Source organism: Erythrolamprus reginae, chromosome 1 (assembly GCF_031021105.1).
Source record: "Erythrolamprus reginae isolate rEryReg1 chromosome 1, rEryReg1.hap1, whole genome shotgun sequence".
Taxonomy (NCBI): domain Eukaryota; kingdom Metazoa; phylum Chordata; class Lepidosauria; order Squamata; family Dipsadidae; genus Erythrolamprus; species Erythrolamprus reginae.
The window spans coordinates 115121020-115148812 of NC_091950.1; the positions used below are offsets into that span (position 1 = coordinate 115121020).

Consider the following 27793-nt stretch of genomic DNA (forward strand, 5'->3'; position numbering starts at 1 on the left):
ACATAGATCAAAGGAGAAATCAACTGAATAGATATTATCAGCGTTGAATGAGGAACACCAGGGGGTTGGGTGTGGTCCTCATTAGCAGGGAAGGGTTTATAAGGCAGGCAAACCCTTTCGGCAGCGTCGAGTGTTATCAAAGTGGAGTTGCTGTTATCTGCATTTTCTCTCAGCATTTTTGTTCCTGGCTCGTGGCCCAGCAGTCTTGAAGACCCGTGGGAGGTTAGTGTCTGTTAGCAACAGCCTCGTTTGGCATCAAGGATCCTGTGTTTCTGTATGAACAATTGCCTTCGTGTATCTATTTGGAGTTCCACTGTTTTCCTCATCTGTAAGGACATTTTCTGTTGGCTTCTTTTCTCTTTATCATTATAAAACTGTGTTTGGATTCAACCGGTGTGTCTGGCTTATCTTTTTGGGTTGGTCATAGCTTCCGGGTGACCCAGACACAAGCGCACAAGCGTCCCACCACTGCTCTGACCCACCACTGCTCTGACTGTTAATCCACTTGTGCTCCTACCTCTCTTGACTGATTGCAGCTTCTCTTACCCTCATTCCCCAAGGCCATCCCCACATCCCATTACACATTCTACATATAAAGCATCTCGTCTCTTCAGGAGGAAACAATATTTCTTTGGTTATGTAGATGAAATTTTGTGTTAAAATCCTACCCAAAGAAAGATGTAAATATGCAGACATAAAAACAACCTGGAATTCTGTGCAGTTTTCATATCACTGTTGATGTTGCATTGCCAAGTCCTGTTAAATAACGGAATAACATATTTTCTGCCTTTATATTCAGATAATAAACCCAAGCCTCTAGCTATCAATTAGAATGATCCATAAAATCAGCATCTCAATGGTCCCAAGTTTAAGTGGAAGTACTGTTACTTGAGCTTACTACAAACTATCTTAATTACTAAATATATCAGAGGATTTCCCCCTAACCTGATATATTAATGCTACAGTTCATTTTTCAGTTTGAGCAATTAGAATTTGTTTGTTCATTAAGCAGCATCCAACAGTCCATTTAATAGGTAGACAGAGGCTGTGAGTGAAACAGGTTGGTTATGGTGGAAGTATATTAAAATCCATGGGGTTCCACTGCTGGAATTTGTAACCTTAATCTATAAATCTGTTCCCATAGTTGAATACAGACACAGAGATAATATATTATTTTCTACTTAATTGTGGGATTAGAACTTTACTATCTCCTCTCTGAAATATCTAAAGACTTCCAGCAATCATTTTATAATTTAAACTATAATTCTAAAAGACACCGTTTATATTAACAAAAAACCCTGAAAAATAGAATTTTCTTCAACTGTTTTGAGTGAAATACAAGTAGGTAGAAGGGTTGTAGTTATTTTCCAGGCATTTCCAGACAACACTAACCTCTGTATATATCCAAGTACCTAACCCAGTTACAAAAATAACACACTAAATGCAAACAGGTTCAGTATTGATCTGTCGTAGACAAGATTTGAGGCTGTACATCAAACATCAAAAAGGAGCAAAAGCTTGATTAGAAGCTTGCTCTTCTGTGTTCTTGGAGTTGTGAGTACTCCTTGAATAAAAATTGTTCACCCTGCAAAGCTCAGCACTTCATAGAAAAGGAAGAATAGCTTTGGGTGTCCTGAGATCAAGAATATGGACCAATCAGAGCATTGCATTTTAATATGAACAATTTATAAATATTTTTGCACTGTATTCATCATCTTAAGTAAGCACCGTTCTGTAGATTCAAGTTTGTAAACAGCAAAATTGTGTTTTCTGACTTATGATATGAAACAATACAAATACAATACAAAACTTATATATACATGGTATGCTTGTTTGTATGATTGGCCGCTTAAATTGGGTTTTTAAAGATTATTTTTAATATTAGATTTGTTACATTGTGTTCTTTATTGTTGTTAGTTGCCCCGAGTCTCCGGAGAGGGGCGGCATACAAATCTAATAAATAAATAAAATAAATAAATAAATAAAACTGGCACCTTCCAGTTCAGACAGGTTCTATAGAACTGGTAGTAACTTGGTGGCCTAGGTTGCTGGAACAGGCAGTGACCCAGGCCTGCCACACCAAAACTGGTTCTCTCAGTGATGCCGTAGGCGACACCTTCTTACTTTTTGCTTCTGTGCATCCACAGAAGCTTTTTTTTATAGTACTGTGCATGCGCAAAGGGTCATTTCCGCTTGGCGGGCCCCAGGGGAAAAGCCTTCTCTGTGGCGGCCCCGGCCCTCTGGAATCAACTCCCCCCGAAGATTAGAACAGCCCCCACCCTCCTTGTCTTTTTCAAATTACTCAAGACCCACCTATATCGCCAGGCATGGGGGAACTGAGACTCCTCCCCCAGGCTTTTATATTTTATGTTTGGTATGTATGTGTTGTATGGTTTTAATTGTTGGGGTTTTATATATCTTTTCTTTAATATTAGATTTGTTGCTGTTATATTGTTTTTATTGTTGTTGTGAGCCGCCCCGAGTCTTCAGAGAGGGGCGGCATACAAATCTAATAAATTGAATTGAATTGAATTGAAAGTGAAGCACACACGCATGGAAAACGTGCACTTTCAACATGTTGCAACTGGTGGTGAAGGTAAGTAGAAGTCACCCTTGAAAGGATCAATAAATTGATTTATATAACCATAGTTTTAACACACACATGCTCACCAGGAAAACTTTGTTGTAACTCCTGGAACATCTTCCCTAACAAAAGTCCCTTGTAGGATTGTCAAAAGTCTGCCATTCCTGTCCAAGTAGGGCATTCTTGAAATGAACTTTTTGCTTTGTCTCCTCTATTCTGTCATCAGCTGGAGGGGATGGAGGAAAACAAATCCACACACATATTTCAATATTCATTCCTGTCAAAAGAAAAGAAAGGAGAAAAGGGTGTGAAGTCTAAGATCAAGGCAACTATTTTTCTCCTGCTAAGAAGTTATGGCACTCTGCAAAGCATTTAAAGGGTCATCTTGCAAAGGTTTCAGCCTGCATACTTGACTCTTCTCAGAGCACTGAAATAGTTCTGGAAGACTCAGCATTCAGGGCTTTCTCAGATTGGGTCTTTGTATACACAGTTGTTTCACTGCAAGATGATCAAAAATCAAGATAGCACCATTGGACATTTAACTGAACCCCCAGTCCTTTTTACGTGTATCACACATGTGTGAGTGCATTCAGTTTCACTGCTGTGGCTGCCATCTCGATTTTAATAACTGTGATCCCATTTTATTTTTTCAGCAGCCCAGTGGAAGTGCCCTCAAAACAGCATTCTATTAGCAATATCGTTTAGACTTATATACTGTTTTATAGTGCTTTATACCTAGAGAACTACCACACCTAGAGTACTGCATTCAGTTTTGGTCACCACACTACAAAAGAGACATTGATACTCTAGAAAAAGTGCAGAAGAGAGCAACCAGAATGATAAAGGGACTAGAAACTAAAACATAGATTACAGGAATTGGACATGGATAGTCTAGCAAAGAGGAGGTCCAGGGGGGACATGATAACAGTCTACAAATACTTGAGAGGTTTTTTCAGCAGCCCAGTGGAAGTGCCCTCAAAACAGCATTCTATTAGCAATAGCAATAGCATTTAGACTTATATACTGTTTCATAGTGCTTTATATTATAGTGCTCACTTTATAATGCCCTAGTTAGACCACACCTAGAGTACCGCATTCAGTTTTGGTCACCACGCTACAAAAGAGACATTGATACTCTAGAAAAAGTGCAGAAGAGAGCAACCAGAATAATAAAGGGACTAGAAACTAAAACATACGAGGAAAGATTGCAGGAATTGGGCATGGATAGTCTAGCAAAGAGGAAGTCCAGGGGGGACATGATAGTTGTCTACAAATACTTGAGAGGTTGTTACAGGGAGGAGGGGAACACATTATTTTCTAAAGCACCAGAGAGCCAGACAAAGAGCAATGGTTGGAAGCTGTCCAAAGAGAGATTCAACCTAGAAATAAGGAAGAACTTTCTGACTGTGAGAGTGATCAACCAGTGGAACGGCTTGCCCGCCGGTGAACGCTCCAACACTAGCGACCTTCAAGAAAAGACTGGACTGTTATTGGACTTGTGTGATGTAGGGTCTCCTGCACCAGCAGGGGGTTGGATTAGATGACCTCCAAGGTCCCTTCCAACTCTAATAACAAACAAACAAACAAATATTTTTATTTATTTATTTATTTATTAGATATTTATGCTGCCCTTCTTAGACTCAGGGCAGCTTACAATCTGTTAGCAATAGCACTTTTTAACAGAGCCAGCAAATTGCCCCCACAATCCAGGTCCTCATTTTACCCACCTTGGAAGGATGGAACACTGAGTCAACCTTGAGCTGGTGATGAGATTTGAACCGCTGACCTACAGATCTACAGTCAGCTTCAGTGGCCTGCAGTACAGCACTCTACCGGCTGTGCCACTCCGGCAATCAATCAATCAATCAATCAATCAATCAATCAATCAATCAATAAAGACCTTACAGAGTCTTCATTCATTCATTCATTCATTCATTCATTCATTCATTCATTCATTCATTCATTCATTCGACTTCTATGCCACCCAATCTCGAAGGACTCCCGAAGGACAATACAAAAAGATACAGCAATAAAAAAGAAGTCGAATATAAGTTCTAAAAAACTAACCCCAATAAAACCCATTTATATAAAAACCTATCAAATCTTATGCATGCACACCATTCATAAAATAAAATTTGGCCATGAAAGATGGACAATTCATGGCCCCTAGGTCTGCCTGCAAAGCCAGGTCTTTATGGCCTTGCAGAAGGCCAGTAGGGTGGGAGCAGTACGGACATCGGGCAGTAATTGATTCCATATAGCCAGGGCAGCCACAGAGAAGGCCCTCCCCCGTGGTCCCGCCATTGTTTAGTCGACGGGATCTGGAGGAGGCCAACTCTGTGAGCTCTTATTGGTCTCTGGGAGCTATCATATTGTATCCAACAATCTGGGTCCTTATTTTACTGATTTTTGAAGGATGGAAGTCAACCTTGAGTTGGGCAGGATTGAGTTCCAGAGTGTGGGCATAGTTAGCCTGCCATACTGCATTCTAACCATCACAGCTGTCTAAGGCAGCTTTTCCTATATTTATCAGGTTTACTTAAATAATCAATTATTTCAATATTCATTTATTATTTATATATACCATCTTACTCAAGATTCTGGACAATTCACTAACATTTTTTTCTTGCATCTTTGTAGTTTCCCAGGCTTCCAACCTCTCCTGGCATTCCAGGAATAAGGTGCACCAACAGCCAGTAAATTATTTTTCACAGTGTTGGTCCTCTTTAAAATTCTGCTTTTCCTTCCTTCTTGATGTGTGCCCTAAAAAAATGCTAAGTTATCCAGAGATGCATTAGTAATATCGGGGGAGGGGGTGTAAAAAATAATAGCATGCCAAGTTCTATCCAAACATGGGAATTTCTTGTAGCAAATCTTTTCCTTACTTTTCCTTGGTTCTTCCATTCTAATGACTGTCTTTATGATAAAACAGTGTGTTGTGTTATATGATGCATCTGCCAGAGCTGTAGTACTCTACAATAAATCTGTTCCCAGGAAGGACCTCTGGTGGAATTACAAGGATTTTAAGAATCCCTTCCCCTCCAACCTTAACTTCTTCATTGACTTCCTTAGCCAGTATTTTAGAATGCTACAAAAGCCATGGTTTTCCTTCTATATAGTTTTTAAAAATTCAATATTTGCCTTCCTGAATCTTTTCTTCATGTCTCTAGCTGAATAGGGGGGTCGGTTATGCCCCCCCCCTACCTTGAGCTGTTCAGCGCACAGATAAGTCTCTCTTATCTTTAAAACATCTTAGGGTTGCTTTAAAAAGAAGAAGATGTGATTCAGTTTAAATGTGGAAAAATCATGTGATGGCATTGATTCTATATCCCTCTTCTTAAAATCTGCGTAGACTTCTTTCCCTATTAAACCAAAGAGGAGAAACTACTGCAGCTTTGCTGCAACAATTTTCACACAGGGTACTGCAATTTTCCCTTGTGACTGGAATTTGTGATGTGTAAGTACAGCTGTATCTTCCTTCCACACATCAATTTAGGAGGAGCAGCTGCAGATTGCTGGCCAGAGCATTGGGCTATTTTCCCCCTTCCAACAGATCTCTCTGTTTGATCAGGATGTTTACTCACAAATAATTCCTGTGTTGCTGCTAGAACTGCATATAAGTTTCTAACAAAAAGTCTTGTGTGGTAGGAATTTGCAACACTGACCTGATTTTAAATCCACACGTCCATTTGCTCTCATTTATATTCCAACTGTTTTGCATGATACTTTAAAACCTAAGATTTAAATTTAAACCTAAGACATAAATTTTATAAGTAAAGGAATAAGATTTCTTTAGTTATAAAATCAACACCACCGACAATACTTCTACCCTTCAAAAAGACCTGGACCATTTATTACAATGGTATGATAACTGGCAACTTCAAATCTCAACCATCAAATGCTATCTGGCAAAAAGAATCAGAATATAAAATACAAGCTTGGAGGACACAACCTTGTAGGTGACCCTCACTTTGTCAAAGACCTTGGAGTACTCATATCTAATGACCTAAGTGCCAGAGCCCATTGTCACAACATTGCCAAAAAGGGACTAAGAGTTGTTAATCTAATCTTGCGTAGCTTCTTCTCTGGCATTTGTTAGACCAATTCTCAAATACAGCTTCCTTGTGTGGAACCCGCACTGCATATTGGACACTAATACAATTGAGAGAGTCCAGAAATATTGCACAAGAAGTGTCCTCCACTCATCTACTCGCAACAGAATATCTTATTCTACCAGACATGAAACTCTGGGCTTAGATATTTTAGAGCTACGTCATCTTCGATTTGACCTAAATGTAGTTCATAAAATCACCTACCACAATGTCCTACCTGTCAATGAATATTTCAGCTTCAACTGCAACAATACACAAACACACAATAGATTCAAATTCAATGTAAACCACTGTCTACACCTGACCTCACCCCATTCCTAAGAGGTTTGCATAAACGTACCATTGTGTCTACCATTCCTGTCTGATTGTCCTATTGTCCAAATTTACCTGTACTTACTTTGCTTTTGTTTATGTCCATACTAATACCTGCTAACTTGTACTTGTTTTGACAAATAAACAAATAAAGAATGGTGGAAGGTCTTAAGCATAAAACCTATCAGGAAAGACTTAATGAACTCAATCTGTATAGTCTGGAGGACAGAAGGAAAATGGGGGACACGATCAAAACATTTAAATATGTTAAAGGGTTAAATAAGGTTCAGGAGGGAAGTGTTTTTAATAGGAAAATGAACACAAGAACAAGGGGACACAATCTGAAGTTAGTTGGGGGAAAGATCAAAAGCAACGTGAGAAAATATTATTTCACTAAAAGAGTAGTAGATCCTTGGAACAAACTTCCAGCAGAGGTGGTTGGTAAATCCACAGTAACTGAATTTAAACATGCCTGGGATAAACATATATCCATCCTAAGATAAAACACAGGAAATAGTATAAGGGCAGACTAGATGGACCATGAGGTCTTTTTCTGCCGTCAGTCTTCTATGTTTCTATGTTTCTAAGTAAATAAAATTTCAAAAAAGTAAAGTGAAGGGAATGGCTACATTATGTCACTGAAGAATCCAATCTAATATTCTTTGCCTCCTTTAAAATCCCTCCAATCAACTAGCGGAACAACTTGCCCTCAGAAGTTGTGGATGCTGGAGGCTTTTAAGACGAGACTGGAAAACCAACTGCCAGAAATGGTATATGGCAGTGATGGTGAACCTTTTATTCCTCGGGTGCCGAAGGAGCATGGGTGAGCGCTATCGTGCATGTGTGAGTGCCCACACCCATAATTCAATACCTGGGGAAGATGAAAAGAGATTCCCCTGCCCCCTGTAGGTCTTCTGGTGGGCAGAAATGGTCTGTTTCCCAACTTCTGGTGGGCCCAGTAGGCTAGTGTTTCGCTCTCCCCAGACTCCAAAGGCTTCTCTGGAGCTGCGGGAGGGTAAAAACACTCTCCCCCAGCACCCTGGAGGCTCTCTGTAAGCCAAAAGCACCCTCCCAGAGCCTCATTGAGCCAAAAATCAGCTGGATGGTACACACATGCACGTTGGAGCTGAGCTAGGGCAACAGCTTGGGTGCCAACAGATATGGCTCTGCGTGCCACCTGTGGCACATGAGCCATAGGTTTGCCATCACTGGTATAGGGCAAGAGTGTCAATCTTGTGGAAACATTTTGATGTCACGTGACATATCATGACTTTCCCCCCTTTGCTAAAGTGGGGGTGGGTTTGGCCGGCATGTGACACATCCGGCCCATGGGCCACGAGTTTGACACCCCTGGTAGAGGGGCTTCTGCATGTGCAGGGGGTTGGACTAGAAGACCTCCAAGATTGTTTCCAACCCTGTTATTCTATAAGTAAATTCATTTTCTGTAAATCTCCTTGTCTTTTTACCTGCAAACACAGGATGCAGCCACAGCTACTGTATTTCCGAACAACAGCAAAATGTACCTGTGTGTGTGTGTGTGTATGTATGTATGTATGTATGTATGTATGTATGTATGTATGTATGTATGTATGTTTTTTTGTGTGTGTAACATATTTTTGCTGATAATGAAAATGAAGGGAGACTAGTATAGATCTATTTCAAACTATTTAGCTCTCATCAACTAGCCACACCCTTACTGGGTTGTCTGAGTAGAACCTGAGTAGTCTGCTTATAAGACAGTGGCAGAGAAATGGATATTAAATAAACTAAGGAGATTTATGTGTATTAGTAAATAAGGAAAAAATTGTTATAAATGAATAAGCTGCAAAAACCAATTATCCTGCAATCCAGCAGGTGCACTTATTAAGTTCTGATACCAAAAATACTCTATGTATTAAAGCATAATGCTTTATTTTGTCTTGAGTGTATGTACATATGTTTCTTTTCTTTTGTAATTTCTTTCTTCTTCTGTAAATGTTGTGTTGTTTCTTTTTTTAAATGTAAATAATTAATATATATATATATTTTAAAAAGACAGTAGCTTTAACCTCTGAACCACAGATTCTCCTCCTATATCAGCTTGTATTTGACAGAAAAAAAGTGTGTGCATGCATAAATTTTCTGTCCACATGAAGACTACATGAAGACTGGTAATGACTACATGAAATGAATAAAAACAATCCTCTGCTTGCCTATTCAAAAACAAAACCCATCGAGGTCTTTGAGATTGCAGTCTCCATACTTTATGTGAAACTGTTTAAAATTCAAGCTGTATTAAATCCCCTGTGAACCAGAGGTCTTTGGATGTCGAACCTATGGAATGTGTACCACAAGTGGCACCCAGTGACTTCTCTATGGGCATGTGAGCCATTGCACTAGATCAGCTTCACTGCACATGTGTTCACGCCTCCTGCTAGCCAACTGGACATCATCAGGTCTTTGCCGTGCATGCGTGATGCATGCAGGGCCAATGCAAACATTGTATTTTGGGGGTTTGGGCTGTGTGCACACACTTCGGGCACTTGCTCTGGAAAAGGTTATCTATCACTGTTCAAGACCATGGCTGTGTAGGATGGAGGTTCTAAATGTTGATTTAACACATCTGGTGAGCCCCAGAGCGGACAAGGTTTTCAGACAGTTGTCACACAGTTTGACAATGAAACCAGAGATGTGACAGGCCAGTGTCTAACTCAGCCTTGACACCCATGTTGTCAGAGAGGCCTGAATTTGGATTCCTGCATGTAACAGGGCCAAGTGATTTCCTTTCAACTTCATAATTTTATTCCCCTCCCTCATCTCTCTCTTTCTCTCTCTCTCTCTGTGTTTGTGTATGAGTAATGGGTTACCAAAGAACAAAGTCAAGTGAAATATGAGAAAATGTGGTGAAGATATTTTATGGCCATTATATATTTATTTATTTATTGGATTTGTATGCCGTCCCTCTCCGTGGATTTGGGGCGGCTCACAACATATCAATAATAAAACAGTATACAATAATACAATTATATCCAATTAATATACATTATAAAAGGCTAAACAATTAATTAAAATCATTCATTCAAGCACCAACGATAGCCATACTAAACATTCAGTGGTTAGAGGCTGGGATCTAATGATCCCAAGCCTGGCAGCATAAATAAGTTTTCAAATGCTTATGAAAAGCAAGGCAGAGCATACGTAAGAGAGGTTATTTTATTTTAGTTATTTTTAATCTGACACAGAAAATTTCTCACTAAAACTTTCTGTGGCAAGTCTTTGTTAGGCTGTAGAATGTTTCCATATAACTCAGAACTGTGGAGATAATTATAATTGTAAGCAAGTCTTCCATTAATATCAAATAATGCATTCAGATCTTTTTTTGTCTAAGCCGTTCCCAAATTCAGATGCCCTTGGGATAAGATTAAAAACAAAACACCTTCAATGTAGTATCCAGGAAGTCCAGTATAACTATACCTTTTACATCCTGCATTGCAGTTCAGAAGCTGAATTCCACAGCTCCCAAGGGTCAGCTTATAGAGATACTTTGCTGTTTGATTTTGGCACAGTTTAAAGGCCTTGGCAGATGATCAAATAAAGGGCATAGAAGAGCAAGAGCAGCTTTAAGGAACTGTCTGGGCTGCTGCTGCTGCTACTGCTTTTGTAGAACAAAAAAAACCCCAACCCACAAAAAAACCTGCCAGAAATAAATAGGCATATTAATTAATCATGCGTTTCTGCTGTTTAACTTTTTATATCTCTACAAAATGAATTTTGTACATTCAATCCCCTGCATATTTGCTCAGACATTTATCCAATATATGTGCATAGAATTACAGCAAGTATGAGGAAGCTGTGACTCTCCAGATGTTGCTTATCCCAGAATCTCTAACCTCTGGTTATCCTTGCTGGGCTACTGGGAATTCTAATTCAACATATGAAGGGCTATTGGATTGAGGATCCAGGCAACCTTTGGATTATAGCCCTAATAGGACTGTTCAGTGAAAAGCTTTATTTGTTTTACTTATTCTGTCAACTCTGGAATGCCTAGGGATATGTTTCTCCATTTCCAGTTTCTTGCAACAGATCTAAACCATCACAGTTTATAATCTTAGCACTATATCTGAGTAAATAATACATTATTTCGTCTTTAAGGTATCATCTGATTCTCTTTTTCTTATGCTGAAATAGAGTTACATAATTACCTCTGGAAACTTTGAATAAATATTTATTTTAAGATTAAAAATGTGTTTTCTTCTGTCTTTTTAAAAGAGCTCTTAAATCTTAGTTCTTCAAAGTATTTAATTCATGATAGTATTTCCATGGCCTATTTTGCTTAAACTGAAACTCGGGGGAAATATACAATGTACATATATAAATATACAATGTAAATTAAATGGACAGTTGTCAGATACAAAATGTTACGTAGAGTTTACCGGCATCATTGTTTGTTTAATTGCTTAGCATTAGGAATATCCAACAGACATATGCATTTATAAGTCAATTATTTTCTTAAAGTTAGCCTTTAATCATTTGTATATCTTAATAAGGAATTCCTGTTATGTATGCTTCAACCACAACAATACATGAGCACACAACAGATACAAACTCCACCTCAATACAAACTCCACCTCAAACTTGACTGTAGAAAATGTGACTTTAGCAACAGAGTGGTTAATGCCTGGAAGTCACTACCTGACTCTGTGGTTTCGTCAACGAACCTCCAAAACTTTATCCTTATTCAGCCAGTTCCCAAGACTTCACCCAGTTCCCAAGAGATCAGTAAGGAGTGTGCCTAGCATCCCTGTTCTATTGTTCCCTCTTATCAGTACCCATCTTATATATATAAACAATGTTATAACTATGTATATTACAAATACTTACTTGACAATAGATAGATAGATAGATAGATAGATAGATAGATAGATAGATAGATAGATAGATAGATAGATAGATAAATTGCATAATACCTTACAATGCCCAGAGGAGAGATCCAGAATGGTTTATCCTGGACATTATGATTCCTGGTGACTGTCTGAAATAGTGTCTATAATTTTCTTCAGGCCAAAGTGGAATTCTCCTATTTCTAGCTTGGTATCTTTAAACTTGTTGTGGTTGATCCTTGTACATCTCATGCCATGCCTGATTCTGAGGACAACGAGACAGGCCCCTCAGGATACCCTGGGCCAGGGAGGCTGTCAGAGGAAGCTGAGGCTGAGAGTGAGGCAGATAGTGATTTGGGAGAGACAGAGGAGGCTGATGTGACAATAGGAAATTGGTCTCTGTCAGTCAGCCAGGAAGATTTATCAGGAGATGATCTTTGGATAAATTCATGCTATAGAAGAAGGGCAAGAAGATGAGAGGTAATCCAGGGTAAAAGGTATTAATCGACAGTAGTAGATCTGTGGTGTGTGAGGTCACTTCAAGGATACATATAGAAGGGTGGCTGGGAAAGGGGAGGTGTGGTCTGACAATGTTTGTCACAAAGTATGGCAGAGAACTTGTGGTGTTCCTGAACAAATATGCTAAAACCCTGAGCTTTGCCTTTCCGAGATGTCTGAAAACTGCATCTGTATGTTTGTAATGAAGTTTTCTGTAAGCCTTTAATTTTAAGCCTTGATTTATTGCCTTGTAATCTAAGAATTTGCAGAGGATTGGAATGTTGGTACACCTCCCAGAGTTTTGAGCCTGAGCTGAGATAGATTGTGTTATTGTCGAAGAGACGGAGTAACGACACAGACACAAGAGCTGGATTTAAAACTGGGTCATTTTTATTAACATAAATTAGCATAATTTAATTTAAATAAATTAGCATAACCACATAACCACTCACACGCAAAGCACCCCCCGCGGCCCTCGCGATCCCCCCGACACGAGGGGATAAGTTAATAGGGGGCGAGGGGGGGGCCTCACACCGAACAACGGTTGCTGCCTGATAGCCTCGCAAACAGGGGCAGACCGCAGGCCTCGGCGCTGAAGAGGGCTCCCACGAGGAGCTCACAACGAGCCGCTGCCAAGCCTCCGACGAGGCTTCCGATTTGACGGCCGTCAAGGCTCCAGGAGCAGACAGCCGCGTGTCTGCTCAGGCTGCGAGTCCGGGCGAACAGGTTTGGCCCAGGGCCTGCAAGCCCTTAAATAGGGCCAGCAAGCCCCGCCCAGACCACGCAGCATGTCAGGCCATGTAGGCCTGACTCTCGGCCGAAATCTCGTCTCGCGAGATTTCGGCCGAAAACAAAATGGCGGCCGCCATGGGGAGTCCGGTGTCTGCCGGCGGTAAGTCGCTGGTGCTATTTCCTGGCTAATGGACTTTACTTTGCAAAATATTCATATATTCTGCTTGTGTGAAACAATAAAGAGAATTTTATTTCAACAAGAGAGTTTTTGAGCCTTGGGAAATTACCAGAGACCAAATGTAGACCAAAACTTGCTCTCTAATCCCTGACTAGGCAACAGTTAAAACAAAAACGATATAACTTACAACAATAATAATAACAAAATAAAAAATGCAGTACAATATGCTCATCAAATAAAACAAAGATTTAGTATATGTATTCAAAAGTGATGTTCTGTGATAATAAAATTTTAGATGTCTTCATCAAAACACAGAAACAGGAAAGTCATAAATAGATAACATTTAAATTCTGTTCTATCCATTTAGAAACATTGCTTCTTAATGGAATTGATTTTTAATGTATTAATGACTGTTGTTCTTCCAGAATTATAATATGGATGACAGGGTATTTCTTGTCATTTTTGCTACAATATGCAATTTCAGTTCTAATGTAATGCTAGATCTTTCATATGGCTAAGTGTACTGTGAAAGGCTCAAATAATTTCAGTATTCAAATTCTTGAAATGCTTGATTTGTGCCTTTCATGGCTCTAGTTCCTTCCCTATAGATGACCTGTCCTCAGTGTTTATTCTTCCATTTCTCACATTCTATTCTACTATTTTCCTACTCTTTAGAAAATATTAGTATTGGCTTGTCTTCTGTAACTTGAGACATAATAAACAATAACCATGGGTAACCTTGAATTAGAGTTACCTAATAAAGGAGACATATAATAGTAAGGTTACCATAATAGTAACCAATTTAAAGGAGATAAACCAAAGATGGAAAATGTATACAGAAATACAGTACTATACAATAAAGATGTCGACTTACAAGATATCTTCAAATATATTTCTTATTTACAAGTATATCTAGAACTGGAAGATGAAGTCAGATCAGTGCTCTGGTCAGAAGGCTACAGAAACTAATGGAATACCCATTGACTACTGCACTGGAAGAAGTAATAATAGTAAAGGTTCTAACTAAGCTATACCAGCAAATCTAGAGAACAATCCAGTGGCCAAAAAAAGAAGCTTTCTAGTCCATAATAGTTAAAATCTTTGCATGTTTCTAATTTTTTAAAAAAAGTAAGATTATAAACGCAGTTGTGGTTTTACTTAGCAACTGTTTGGCTTAACAACCAAGTTGCTGGTCCCAACTGCTAAATAAGAACTGCCTGTATTTTAATGTGTCTGTATCTACAAAGATTAGTATACTGCAAGCAATGATTTTTACTGTGAGACTGTTTCAGATTTTATTGCAGAAAATTAAATCCAGAAAGTAGACACAGGCAGACTGATGCAGCAGGATTGATTTAAATAAGAAATTTCTTTATATACAAGAATATATATAAACAATGCCAACACAGATTCTTCTTCAAGCAGCTACAGGCAAACACACAGGCAGGAAAGAATAGTTAGTTTCATTTTCAGAGTTCAGAGTGGATAGAACATACAGAGTGGGGTGAGCCACACCCAACCTTCTAGCTTCAGTTTCGATTCTTTGCACAGACTCAGGTGTGTTTAGTTCCCATTGGCTCACTTAGTTGCTATGCCTATTCATTGGTTGACCTTGTTATCATTGCCTCTCCCAGTTCATGAATAACCTTGCAGACTGTATGGACACAAAAGTTTGTTTTGGGAGAAGCAGATACCCTTCCTGATTCCTACACAAAGCTTGTAGAAGATATTTTCTCATTGTACCCAGAGAAAGAAATATCTACTGCTAACTAGGATCAAACTCTTATGCTCCTCATTGTGAGGCAAAAACTCCACCTCTAGGCCACCACTTCATTTAATTTCCTAGAATGGAGAATGAAGTAGATTGTGGTGGTTAGAATTTATGTTCTAAGCTTCAATGCTGAAGTTCTAATCTAAATAAGAAATAGCATTGATGTTTTTGAATGTTAGTTTTGGAGAAGATTCCTGAGTATACTGTTGATTGCCAGGAAAACAACTGGATCATTGAACAAATCAACACAGAATTCCTTGCATCAGACAAAATTAAATTCTACTCAAACTCCAATCACTCTAAAAATTATAGTTATGTTTTACCTGTCAAAACTGATAGCAATTTTAATGAACCTTGAAACACAAGTACAAATGAAAACAGGTAGTACATTAGAATGTATTTTGATGCATACCATGCATTTAGAACTTCAGCATTGAAACATAGAACATAAGTTCTAACCCCCACAATCTACTTCATTCTCCATTCTAGGAAATTAAATGAAGTGGTGGTCTAGATGTGGAGTTCTTGCCTCACAATCAGGAGCATAAGAGTTTGATCCTAGTTAGGAGTAGATATTTCTCTCTCTGAGTACAATGGGAAAATATCTGCTGCAAGCTCCATGAGCCGGGGTGGTGCAGCAGGTAGAGTGCTGTACCAGGCCACTGAAGCTGACTGTAGATCTGAAGGTCAGCGGTTCAAATCTCATCACCGGCTCAAGGTTGACTCAGTCTTCCATCCTTCCCAGGTGGGTAAAATGAGGACCTGGATTGTGGGGGCAATATGCTGGCTCTGTTAAAAAGTGCTATTGCTAACATGTTGTAAGCCACCCTGAGTCTAAGGAGAAGGGCGGCATAAAAATTGAATGAATGAATGAATGAATGAATGAATAAATGTATGTATGTATGTATGTATGTATGTATGTATGTATGTATGTATGTATGTATGTAGGCATCAGGAAGGGTATTTGGTGAGTAAATGCTCAGCTCCATTCAATCACCCTGACTCCACCTCAATGCAAAGAATCACAGGGTCATTAAAATAAAAATAAAAATCTCCATTGTAGAAAACAGATTGCTTCAATCATATTGAGCTTAAAATAAGTTAGTTAAGGTTATGTCTGTGGGATAAGTATATGAAGGATTCTTAACATATACAGACATTATTGCTCTGATTCAGCAGAATTATTTCATGCCAAAGGTTTAGTCTGTAATAAATTTATACATGATGAAAAATCTGTTTGTATAGCTTCTGATCTACTTAGCCAGTATGATTATCAATATATAAACTCTAACTAGAGATGGGTCTAATGTGGGGCTATTTATAAGTTGTTGTGACAAAAGCATCTTCTCAGTGGAAAAGCACTTGAAGAAATGGGGTGCCAGATACTCCTTTTTCCAGTGGCTGATTTGTTCAATGAAAGAAAGCCATGGCCCGCCATTTCCTTAAGTTTCATCTCCGCGCCCACCCTCCTGGCATTCCGAAAGGTTTTGAAAACACACCTGTGCCCTCAGGCCTGGGGCTGTTGAGTGATAATATTCTACTCTGCCCAGTAGTATGAATGATTGATGGCTCCATGTTTGTTTTATGTTGGGTTTTAAACTTTTTTCATTTTCATTGTACACTATTGCGTTTTTTTTAAAAAATGCATTTATCTTACTGTTGTGTGCCGCCCTGAGTCCGTCAGGAGAGGGGTGGCTTATAAATTTGAAAAAATAAAATAAATAAATCTCACTTTCCCTATGAACAGTGCTATAAGAGGTTTCAATTGGCCCTCCTAATTGATGCATTTATGGTAAGCAAAATAATGCAAAATAATAATTTGGAATGCTGTGTTCAGTTCTGGAGACCTCATCTACAAAAAGATATTGACAAAATTGAACGGGTCCAAAGACAGGCTACAAAAATGGTGGAAGGTAGAACTTATCAGGAAAGACTTAATGAACTCAATCTGTATAGTCTGGAGGACAGAAGGAAAAGGGGGGACATGATCAAAACATTTAAATATGTTAAAGGGTTAAATAAAGTTCAGGAGATAAGTGTTTTTAATAGGAAAGTGAACATAAGAACAAGGGGGCACAATCTGAGGTTAGTTGGGGGAAAGATTAGAAGTTAACGTGAGAAAATGTTATTTTACTGAAAGAAGAGTAGATGCTTGGAACAAACTTCCAGCAGACGTGGTTGGTAAATCCACAGTAACTGAATTTAAACATGCCTGGGATAAACATATATCCATCCTAAGATAAAATACAAGAAATAGTATAAGGGCAGACTAGATGGACCATAAGGTCTTTTTCTGCCGTCAATCTTCTATGTTTCTATGTTTCTAATACTCCTCTTAATAGGGATGGTTAAGCTCTGGTATTAGGAAGCCTTTTCCAGATTTTATTTTAATGGTAGAGAAGGTAACTAAGACTATGGGAGAGTTCTCTCCACCCTTTGGGGTATGTTTACTAAGCAGAGTGCTCTGTGCCTCCCCTGTGATCACAGCCAGCCACATTAAAATAACCTGTTTGTTCATAAACAGATCACAGTTAGCCAAGCTCAAAGCCAATCTGTTTGAGCTGCTGGCACAAAATGCACAAATAGTAGCAGTGTCATTCACTTGGGAAGCCCATCCTCCATCTATTATTAAGAGGATGGAGGCAATCTTCCTGATGTCTGAGTGTATGTTCACAGCTGTCTGGCAAGTGGAGGGGCTGAATAAGCCACCGAAGAAACATCACTTCTGCCGGCAGCTTGAGGGCTGAGTAGCGGCAAGTCACTATTTATCCCTGTCAGCAGCAAGCCCTATTAACTATTTTTAATGAATTACCACTGCTTTTACTTTTGCCATCAGCCCTGACCTTCACCATTTAGAAACACATGGTTTCTCATAAAGGATGGTCCACAACAGAGAAACCTGAGAAAGATTCTATCAGGGCTCAAACGACAATATCTATCACTAAAACAAACTGCTCATTCTAGCCAAAGAGACACTTTTATATATCATAGCACCAGCCTTCCGTATTCTGAAATTTACTGCTCTCTGTTTGCTGGGTCTCTCCTCCCCTTTGCCTCTTCCCCCTCCTCCTCTCTTAAGGAGGCCAAGCAGCCTTGTTCACTTAATACTTTTGATAAACTTCTACTGACAAGGAGGTTGATTAATGATGGTTAAAAGAATTGAATCAAGAGTCAGAAAGACAGGGCCAAAACATCCAGGCTGCCGGGTTGATGGAAACAAGCCTCTCTACAGAAATATATGATGGACCCTCCTTTTTGCCATGCCAAGTAATTACTCACACAAGCCTGTTGTAATAATTCCTATTACAGCCAAAACGGAAAAGTCAGTAACTCACAGCCCTGGGACAAGGTGAAGGCAAGGCCAGAGTAGCACAGATCAATATTTCATTTACTCACAGAAGTTAGCTTCTATCCCTGTATCAAATTCTCTTACACAGAGTCATGAAAGAAATGAGGTTTGTTGAAATACACCCAGTGTTGGACCCTCATTTCCTTGGGGGTGCTCATAAGCTAAGCAGAACAACAAAACCTTTCAGCAGAACACCCAAGGTCAGTCATTACTTGCTTCTGTTGGAAAATAAAGTGCCATTAGCCTGATAGGAGTAATGTACATCAATCAGTTTCAGACCAGCAAAAATATGTTTTCAGCTTGCAATTGCTGCTGAAAATGAATGAGCCGTGTTAACAGTTTCTGAGCAGTTTGACAACTGTGAAATATTTTTACCTCTGGCATTATCATTCTTTCCAAAGTGGTTTCATTATAATACCATCATTTTACAATCAAAACAAAACATGTGTCCCTTTTCGATTCATTTCCTTTGTTCGCTTTACCTTCAAAATATGTTAAAAGCAACCCGCTATTATTGTTTCTAGACTTCCAGTATTGAAATAAGCCTAATATGGGTAATCTCCCCCCGGAGATTAGAACTGCCCCTACTCTCCCTGCCTTCCGTAAAGTTCTTAAAACCCACCTTTGTCGTCAGGCATGGGGGAACTGAAACACCTCCCCCGGCCACGTACAATTTATGTATGGTATGTTTGTGTGTGTGCTTGTTAATATAGTGGGGTTCTTTTTAAAACTATTTTAAATACTTAAATTTATTGAATCTATTTGGATTTGTACAATTGTTTATATTTTTGTTGTGAGCCGCCCCGAGTTCGCGGAGAGGGGCGGCATACAAATCTAAATAATAAATAAATAAATAAACTGGTGTTTTTGTTCCAGATTTCCAAAAGATAATTTGTAGGTTTCCCAAATCTGAATTGAGAAAGCAATTGGTAATTGTCCTTCAGTCATGAGTGCTGTTTAGTATGAAGACCTGCTTTCTGCACAAAGAGTAGGCAACTTTAAACAGATTCTAGCAGCACCATCTACCCTTCCCCGCCTATCCTCACAACTGTGCTATCAAAAATCTGCCAAAACTCACTGGTCTTGTATGTTTTATTATTACTTTAAAAAAAGAAGTGAAATGATCTAGAGCGTGTCAAATTTTTCAACTTTCAATTTCCAAACATTAGGGGCATTCAAAATTGTGACATGCCTTGAGGATTGTAAATATATTTCGGTTACTTTAATATAATTTAGATGTGCTTTATAAGTAACTACACAAATATCACAACTTTTTAACCTTTTGTTTGTTTCATAAGCATGCTAAATTTTCAAAAGTCAGAAGGTTTTGAAAAATCCTGCTGATATAATAACATTTCCCATGGACCTTAGTTATTCATCCCTCTAATTTCCTCCCTTCCCCAGTCTGATCATTTTGGATCTGTGTATTTATAATATTTAGTACTATAGAAAATAGAAGGGAAGTCTCATGAAGTGAACCCTATTATGCTTGGATTAACGCTTAACTACAATTTAATTTAGTTACAAGCAAAGCAGGCCAGGCTACAATAATAAGCCAATTAGAGGTGAAAAACAGGTTGAAGAGCATATCAAGCTGTTCTTCTCTCCAACTATCTTGTCCAAAGTATTGACCTGGGCATGATCTGTCAATTACCTAAGCCTGAGCCTACTGGGAAAACACTTATTAATTTTCAACTGGGTTACTGGGTCATTGCCTGTTTCACTACTGTTGCTAGAAGCTGCTGAGTTTAATACAGTGTCTCTAAGGAATGATTTTGCGATCTCATTTTGCTCCAGTACATACTCACTTCTCCCCCAACCTTTCTGTCCACTATGACCAAATTTATAGTCAGAGAAAGAAATACGCTAATCTTATAGACAATACAATGAACGTGGGAAAGAAACTCCATCTTGTTGGTTGTTTCAAGCTAGTAATCTGTCTTCCAAAAACCCAGGACTGGAACTTTTTATTGTGACATATTGGGTTTTTATTTTCTGTAAGCTGTCCAGAGTCACTAAGAATAAGTGGCATCCATCTCCTCTTCTATTTATATTAAGGTTGGAAACTCTATTAATAAAAAATAGAGAAGAACACAAAATTAAAGGATTAAGAATTAGAAAAGAAAAATATAAACTTCAAGCCTTTGCTGATGATTTGGCATTTATAATAGAAAATCGGGACCTAAATTAATTTAAAAAATAGAAAAAATTTGGAGAAGTAGCGGGACTTAAAATCAATAAAAATAAAAATCTCCAAAAAAGCAGGATAAACAATTGAAAGAAAAAACAGACATGCAAGTGATCAGAAAAGTAAAATACTTAGGAATCTAGCTTACAGAAAAATGTTCAGCAATAAAAGAAGATAATTTTAACAGAATATTAGTGCAAATTAAAAAAGATCTAGAAAATTGGAAAAATCTTCAAATATCATTGATTGGAAGGATATCTTCAATTAAAATGAATATCTCACCAAGGTTATTATTTCTATTACAAGTAGCCCTGATAAAACCTGGGAAAATCTTCTTTGAAGATTCAAATAAAATAACTTCAGAATATATTTGGCAAGGAAAAAAACCCAGGATAAAATGGACAGGATACCAAGAAAGGAGTGGACTCGGGCTTCCAGAATGGCAATTTTACCATCAGGCAAGAATACTAGTATGGCTTAAGGAGTAGATGGATCTAAATAACAAGTGAATTTTGATAATAGAGGGACATGATCTTCAACTACGATAACAGGCATTAATGTGGGATGAGAAGTACAAGTCCCATACCTATTTTAAGTGACGTCTGGTTAGGAGCACATTATTGCAAATTAGCAGAATATCAAAAAACATAATTCTATAAGGATTCCAAACTGGATATCCACAATAGAATCCAGAAGGCAATCAAATTCAAAAACAATTGACAAAATTATAAGATAAAAAGATTTATTAGATGAACAAGGAAATTTGAAAACTAGAGAATATTTAATCGAACATGGGATAAATTTAGACTGGTGGATTTATATACAAGTCCAGGCTAAATATCACAGTGATATCAAAACCTTTGAATTTCAAAAACAATTCTAATTACCTTGATAAGATATAATTTGGTACTGATGAAAAATTAATTGGAAATCTATACATTTTTAATAAGATATACCACATTTTTTGAGTATAAGACTCATCGGAGTATAAGACGCACCTCAGATTTTGGCGAGGAAAATAAGGAAAAAAGTCTGCCTACCAGATATTCATCTGGCTAGTGTTCCTAATCTGGTCAGTCTGAGCACATTATTTTATCCCCTGGGTAAGGCTTTAAAAAACCTTATTTGGAAAGAGTAACAATGAAAGAGCTTGCAAGCCAGTAAGAACTGGGAACATCGTTAGCACCTAGATAAAAAAATAAAGAAACATATTCGGAGCAAGTAGAGTAAAGAAAACAACACTGCAAAAACTTAAGGCTTGGAAAACATTCTTTGCAGAGAGTAGCAATGAAAGAGCCTGCAATGTAAGAGCTGGGAAAATCATTAGCACTTAGTTAGGGCTGGAAAAAAATATCTTCAAATAAAGCTGCATTCAGAGTATAAGATGCACCCAAATTTTCAGCCTCGTTTGGGAAGGAAAAAGGTGTGTCTTATACTCCAAAAATACAGTAAATTGTAAGAGGAGGTGGTTAAGGACACAATGATATGGTGGGGAAAATTTTGGGACATACTATTGATTTGGAGAAATTGAGAAAAAAATGGAAAATTAATTTGAAATTAACAATGTTAGGGGTGTACAAGGAAAACTAGTGCAACCAGTGGCATTATGAGGTAAATGAGTGGCCATCCATATAAATTTTCTATATAAATAAATAAAACAGAGGCATAAGACAATACAGTGATCCCTCGATTTTCGCGATCTCGTTCTTCGTGAAACGCTATATCGTGATTTTTCCCACCCGATGACGTCACTCTCTTCCTTCCTCATCTTTCTTTCTCTCTCTCTTTCTCTATCTTGCTTCTTCCTCTCTCACACTCTCTTCCTCCCTCTCTCATCTCTTTCTTTCCTTCTCTCTCTTTCTCTATCTCTCCCCCTCTTGCTGGCGGGCGGCGGGCGGCGGGCGGGCAGGCGGGCGAGCGGGGGCATCAGCGAGGAAGACCCAGGGAAGGTTCCTTCGGCCGCCCAGCAGCTGATCTGCTCGGCAGCGCGGCAGCAGCGAGGAACCAAATTGGGGTTTCCCCTTTGCGTGGGCGGTGGGGAAACCCCGATCTTCGTCTGCTCGCTGCTGCTGCGGCCGCCCAGCAGCTGATCTGCTCGGCAGCACAGTAGCAGCAAGGAGCCGAATCGGGGTTTCCCCTTTGTGTGGGCAGCGGAGAAACCCCGATCTTCGTCTGCTCGCTGCTGCTGCGCTACCGAGCAGATCAGCTGCTGGGCGGCCGCAGCAGCAGCGAGCAGACGAAGATCGGGGTTTCCCCGCCGCCCACGCAAAGGGGAAACCCCGATCTTCGTCTGCTCGCTGCTGCTGCGCTACCGAGCAGATCAGCTGCTGGGCGGCGGAAGGAACCTTCCCTGGGTCTTCCCCGCCGCCCATGCAAACTCCACCATCTGCGCATGCGTGGACATGAAAAAAAGGGCGCGCATGCGCAGATGGTGTTTTTACTTTCGCAACCCTACATCGCGAAAAATCGATTATCGCGAGGGGTCTTGGAACGGAACCCTCGCGATAATCGAGGGATCACTGTAAAGCCAGGCTATGCGCGTAGTAAAAGTTTCACCAACAGAGGTTTGTTTAAATATGTTTTTCAAGAAAATTGCTTCTCAAAATTATAATGATTAGACTGAATCAGAATGCCACAGGCTCAGTTATCCTTTCACATATATAATTAATATGTGACAGGAGAGCTTGTTTGCAATCCCAAATATGCTTGCATTTTGTACTGTTTGGTGCTATAAATATAACTGTTGAAAGGTGTTACAGAGACCATAACTTATCACTTGGTATTAAATACCACTTGGTATTATACAGAGTAAGGTATCTCAGCCCTTGCTTCTTTTGGACATACAAAAAATTTGATCATTTAAATTTTGATCATTAAAACTGGGACAGAATTCTAAAAACTGTGAACCAAAGTTAGGAAAAAGATAATGCTGACATTGTTCCCAAACAGTCACTGATTAAATCTGGGAATTTCCAAAAGCTGGGAAGTCAGGGAAATTGGAGCAAAGGACCTTTGCCACTGGCTATTTGGACCAGAACATCTCTTCCCCCCCCTTTCTCCCCCCTCTCTCCTCCTCCCTCCCTCCCTCTTCCTTCTTCCGTCCACACCCCCACCCTCTTTCATTTCTCTCTCTCTCTTCCTCCCATCTATCTTTATCAGCTCTATTTCCAAGAAGCTTAAAGAAAGATACATAATACTTCTTCTATTTCGGCTGGGATAGAGTGGCTAATCCAAAATCACCCAATGAACCTGTAGCTGATGGCGGAGTACAAACTGAACCTTCCTAGTCCAAAAACTACACCATACTGGCTCTGTATTTCTGGAAAAAAAGCCCCCAAATCCTCAAGTCTTCAGGCAGAAATTACAGTAGATTTAATTCTGGGCAGAGAAACTGTATGGTAGAGATACTGTAAAGTCAAGCCATATTATTCTTTGATTTATCTATCTACACAAGCTAAAAGAAGCTCAGTGTATTTCAGAATTTGACCATACCCCATTGCTTCATTGGGCATGAAGACACTTTCATTTCTCCTCCTCCAGATTAAAGGCCACTCAACTCCACAATACCTCTGGATGGCCCATACATAAGAAAATAAAATACTAATTACTATTACTAATAATAGGAAATAATAAAATGGTCTATTAGTTTGTATAGTTTTATCTTTTTAATATTGTAAGCCACCCAAATTTATCCTAAGGTAAATGGGTGGCCAATAAATGAATAAAATAAAGAGGAGAACATTTGCATCTGGACCAGAGGTGGGTTCTTGTCTGTTTGGACTGGTTCTATAGAACTGGTAATGGTAATTTCTCCCCACTCATGAACTGGCAGTGATGGCTGACTGGACACGCCCTCAAAGCAGCTTTCTCGATGGCGCCATCTTGTTTTTTGCCTCTTGCCATGTGCAGAAGCTTATCCTCCTTCTGCACTTGAAGTTGGATTTTTAGCAAACTGGCAGCAAGGTAAGCAAGAACCCACCATGATCTGGAGAAGCACCATATTTATACTATAGCTAAGTGACCAGATTTTTACACTGGTAAAGAGGGACACCATTGATGGGGGGGGGGGGGGAGCTTGATTAAAATTTTGGCCTATATAGAGCAAAAAAAATTATCTTCCCCCCCTCTCCTTCCTTCCTCTTTTTCCTCCCCCCCTTTTCTCTCTTCCTCCCCTACTTTTTCTCTATTTCTCTCTCTCTTTCTCTACCTCCTTTCCTCCCCCCTCTTTTTCTCTCTCTCTCTTTCTCCCTTATTTCTCTCCCCCCTCTCCCTCCCTTTCTCTCTATTTCTCTCTCCCTCTTTCTTTCTTTCTTTCTTTCTTTCTTTCTTTCACTTTCTTCCTCACTCTCCCCCTCTTTCCCCTTTTTTCCTCCAGGAAGGATACAGCTTGACCACGTTGGTGTCCATTCGCCTCTTGCCCGATCTGGGAGAGGACATGGTGCCTCCCGGCTGGTAGCCCCTCCCGGTGGAGTCTGAGCAAGGCCTGTCAGGACCCCCCTCAGCGTGCAGGGGCTTGGCGGTGCTGCTGCTTCTCTCTCTTTCAGTCGCTTGCTCGGCTCTGCCAAAGCCTCTTGCTCGGGCTCCTGATGTCACCCACAGTGACCTCATCGCCTAGTGCTTGCCTTATTGTCAATGTCCTGCCCAGAGGGATGGAATCCACCGGGATACTGCAGGACTCCCCCCAGTTCCCCTTTGGGAGGGCGGGGCTGGAGCAGAAGGGCAGCTGTGGGAGCCCCCCTGCATTGTTTGGGGGCTCAGTGCCAGGCCCGAAATGCCCGCCCTGCTTGAAGCCACCCATGAATTAAGAGGCCGAGGCGACCGGCATATCCTGAGCCTCCCTCAGGCAGAGGAGCTGTGCGGCTGCCTCCAGACCGCCATTTCCAGGCTCCAGCCGCAGCCCCGGGGGAGAAGAGCTTTTTTAAAAAGCAGGACATTTTTCAAATGCCCCGGGATGCGGGACAAATCATCAAAAAGTGGGACTCTCCCACCAAAAGTGTGACATCTGGTAACCTTATACTATAGCAAACAACCAATTGGGACTTCGTAAGTACTATAGGCCCATGCTGTGCTGCAGAGAGCCACTTGAAAAGAAATCAAAGCATAAGAGTCTCCCAATCTTAGATTAAACAAACCTGACAGACAAGTTGGAGTTTTGCAAAGGCTCACTTGGTGACAACTTCCACCTGTTTTTCAGCTGCTATGGTTTCTATGTGTTTTTATGTTGTTCTATATTCTTTTAAATAGCTTTTAAATTGAATAAGCCAGTCATACTGTATATTTGAGATAGGTGGCCAAATAAAATGAATGAATGAATGAATGAATGAATGAATGAATGAATGAGTGAACGAATGAGTGAGTGAGTGAGTGAGTGAGTGAGTGAGTGAGTGAGTGAGCGAATAGCAGGAGCTGAGAGTCCCAGATGATCCCTTATGGCTATACCAATGTAATTACCAATACATGATCTATAGTATATCTTATAAACTGCCACATATAGCATTAAGTCTCTAATCCATTGTTTAATTGAGCCATAAATTTGTGTTTTCAGTGTTGAAGAATTAATCTCTTTAAAATAATATGGTCCACAATATCTGTTTCTATTGTGTAACTATCCATCTCTATGTCATGGGTAAAGAGTTCAAACAAATGTGCAAACCTAAAATATTGAGCTTTGCATTTGCATAAATGTAATTATTTCTTCCAGAACATAATAATTTTAGAACATTGCACAAGCACGTGTTTTAGTAAAATGTTATTTGGGCTGCATCATCATCATCAACAACATTGTTTTCTGATTCCTTTTCTATACAAATGCAATAGAGGTCAGTAAACCTAAAATGTTGTTCTTGTTGTTATTGCTTAAACTGTAATCTAAGATCTAATCAGATTTTGGTATTGAGGCTGAAATATTTTCCCATTTGTTAGACAACATGGGAGTCTGCAGTTCCTTATTCCACTCGTTCTTTCAGAGTTGTATATAAAATTGATTTATTGATAACATTAGTGATTCTTTCTAAAATGTAACTGTCTCTGCTGAAAATGTTGCAAGTCTTTATTTATTTATTTAGACTTAAACATCAGCCTCTCTCACCATAGTCACTCTGGGTGTCAAACAAAGTTTTAAAATAAAAAACCATAATATTAATAATTATCAAAACATACAATACACAATCTAAAAAAAGAACTGGTAGATGAGAACAAAATAAATACATATTGAAATAGCAATAAATGTAATTATAACTCTGCCAGTGACTAGCAACGGACAAATGGCCTTTATCTTTGAACAGAAAATATTATAAAAAATAAATCCCAACATCCATCTTTATCTTTCATAAATCAGTGTTGAGGTCTGCATTATCGCACAGCAGCAATTTAGTATGAGAAGAAGAGTTAAAATTCATTTTTCCAGAAATGCTCTCATACAGTTTCTAATCAATATAATATTACATAAGACAAAACAAATCTATTATATTTGGAACGCAAAACAGTTCAATTAGCTAAACGAGTTATATACAAGAAAGATAATTTATACTAAGTGAAGATGTCCAGAATTTAATATTAGTCAAAGAGAAGGCATAATAGTATAACTGATGATTCAAGAAGCCAAACTTTCCATCTTTATTTGATAATTACATCTTTTTCAAAGATATATTTGAAACTGAAGAACCTCCTAGAAATGTATGGTAAAAATCCACATTGATTTTTTAAAAATGTTTTCCAGATATTTATATAAGAATTCCAAGCAAAATTAACTTACATTTACTTTCCCATCAATATCAGCAAGCCACCGTCAGTCTGCCCATCTCCATTCTCCTTCACTTAGATTGACCAAGCTTCTTGAGAGAAAGGAACACAGAAGAGGTTTCTAAGCTGTATGCCTAGATCAGGCACTTTCTCTTGGGCCTCACCACTGGAGGCTTCGCAGATGCAGACAGGTAGGCCTGAACGTTGGCTGAGCTCCCCCCGGTCACATGACCACCAAGCCACTCCCACCCGATCATGTGACTGCCAAGCCACTCCCACCGGTCATATGACCCCCCCAAGCCACTCCCACTCTCATGAACACTAACAGAGGTTGCATTTTTACTGGCATCCTGACAGTTAGTTAAAGCCTGGGTTTTTAAGAACCAACATATTTTTAAATGGATGTCTTACCTTTTCTTTGAGAACTTAAAGGGATACAAATGGGCCCAGCCCCTATGACCCCCCAAGC

The 27793-nt window shown here is 39.3% G+C and overlaps 1 long non-coding RNA gene across 1 annotated transcript; it reads right to left on the reverse strand.

Moving 5' to 3' along the window:
• Positions 1-1791: 1791 nt before the first annotated feature.
• On the reverse strand, positions 1792-27533 carry LOC139158019 (uncharacterized). The gene is made up of 3 exons (XR_011557596.1): positions 27338-27533; positions 2671-2861; positions 1792-1953 (listed from the first exon to the last, which is right to left on the reverse strand). It is a non-coding gene; the product is annotated as an uncharacterized lncRNA (long non-coding RNA).
• Positions 27534-27793: the final 260 nt, after the last annotated feature.